Genomic DNA, 2267 nt, shown 5'->3' with positions numbered 1-2267 from the left:
TCTGGGCAGGTCTACCTAGATCACCTCCTTCCAACAGTTTTTCTAATCATGTGAGACTTGAAAAGAGAGACAGACAAACACCTGTCTATCTCAACGAACCAGGCGGTCAATCCCCAAGTAGATCTCAGGTTTGGAAATTAGCATCAGTAAGACCTGGTGGAAAACAGTGACTACTTTGTTATCCATAAATATTCATCAAGGAAGTCAAATAGCCCCTGGTAGTAGATGGAGACCGGTAGACCCACATGATCAAAGAAGTGGGGAGAAGGGAAAACTGAGCAGAGTACAGAATACTTTCATCTCACTACACAGCTTGGTTCAAAAACAGGCGCTTCCAAAATTATTATGTTTTTAAAAATGTGATGAACCATTCTGACTGCCAGATGCCATTTTGAGCTTTACCAGAATCATCAACTTGTCATGCTGAAACTTTAGAAGAACTTAACAGCTACCTTTTCATGATCCATTTGACCCTGCACGCAAGTGAAGAAGATCCTTGTAACCCAGTTCCCTAGATCTCTCCAATCCCGGTAGTTCCTCTTTACAAAAGAGCTCTAGTCTCCTGGTCAGTGGAGAGAGTGATGGGGGCCGTGTAACTGGCCAGCCTTTTCTCTCTCATGACGACAGCGATAACACAGGACTCAGCTCACTTCAGTGAAAACGTTTTGACTGAATTCTCACTTTCTTCTTGGCCAACTAGTCTTATCAGGAAAAGAATCTAAAAGACCCATTCCCACTGAGTTGCTGATTTCTGATAATGGTTTATTATGATATCCCTTCAGGCTATTTACATTTGAGGAAGAGAAAGCTTTGATGCTGAAGGTAGGAATGTAAGTACTTTGGAATGCTCTAGGGGAGACCTGTGAAGACTTAGGCCTCTTCCCAGCACTTTACCAATTATATCATATAAACAGCCTACTCTTAGCTCCAACGATTCTTGGCAGGTAACATGGCTGAGGATACTAAGAATAATAACCACATTACCAGAGTCCCAATCCTAAACCCTTTCTAGAAAGAAAAGCTTTCATGATTTAGGAAATAAAGGTAAATTACCTCCTTACTTTATGGGGCTCTCTTCATGGATTGGGAGAAGGCAATGGCACCCCACTCCAGTACTCTTGCCTGGAAAATCCCATGGACAGAGGAGCCTGGTAGGCTGCGTTCCATGGGGTCACTAAGAGTCGGACATGACTGAGTGACTTCACTTTCACGTTTCACTTTCATGCATTGGAGAAGGCAATGGCACCCCACTCCAGTGTTCTTGCCTGGAGAATCCCAGGGACGGGAGCCTGGTGGGCTACCATCTATGGGGTCACCCAGAGTCGGACATGACTGAAGCGACTTAGCAGCAGCAGCAGCATGGATTAGCTGTGACAATTAAATGTATCTGGTACTGATTATTTAAAATATGTTGGTTAAAAATATGTATCCCCAACCATTATTCTGTTCTGAGAAAAGAAGAAAGAGGAAGAATGAGGTTCACAGAAACTGTACTCCATAAAAGTAAATCCTCAGGCTGCCTTTAGGAGATAGAGAATTTTCACTGATGAAAAATTTAGCATACGAAAGCACTGGGTAGATACTTATAAGTCAGGTAGTAACATCTGTGGAAAAGACAGTAGGCTAACTATTGTGGCAAATATAAAGGAGACAGTAAGAAACTACTAAATCCATGACGACAAGTGTGAGAAACAGACACTACCCAATGCAGCTGTGTGTGTCTGTGTGTGTGTTAGTGAGGATAGAGTGTGGATGAAGGGCATAATAAAGTAACCAAAGCAGGCAAAAACATGGAAATTCCTGTCTTTATATAGGGCAATTACTCTCATAAGTTTTTTTGTAATTTTCTTCTCATATCTACCTTAAAATATTAAATATTAAATTTTATTTTAAAAATTAAACATTAAAGTACTAAAAACTCAAACAACAAGATTCTACTATAGCTCAGGGATATAGTCAATATCATGTGATAAACCACAATGAAAAAGAATATATAAAAGAATATATATATGTGTGTGTGTGTGAATATACATATAAATCTGAATCACTTTGCAATACAGTAGAAATTAACATGGTGTTGTAAATCAAGCATACAACAATTTAAAAAAAAGAAAAAAAACCCTGAAAATTCAAGTGCAGCAGAGATCCAGAGAAAAGAAAGGAGGCTTGTCTGAAAGGTCACACAGCAGGGGGACAGTTAGGGAGAGAGATGGGGGAGAAGTCAGGACAAAGCTATGCCATTTAGCATCGTTATTGGCTTAAGCACC

The sequence above is a fragment of the Bos javanicus genome, chromosome 9 (genome assembly GCF_032452875.1).
Source record: "Bos javanicus breed banteng chromosome 9, ARS-OSU_banteng_1.0, whole genome shotgun sequence".
NCBI lineage: Eukaryota > Metazoa > Chordata > Mammalia > Artiodactyla > Bovidae > Bos > Bos javanicus.
The sequence above is the reverse complement of the archived record's forward strand: the minus strand, read 5'-3'. Positions refer to the sequence as shown.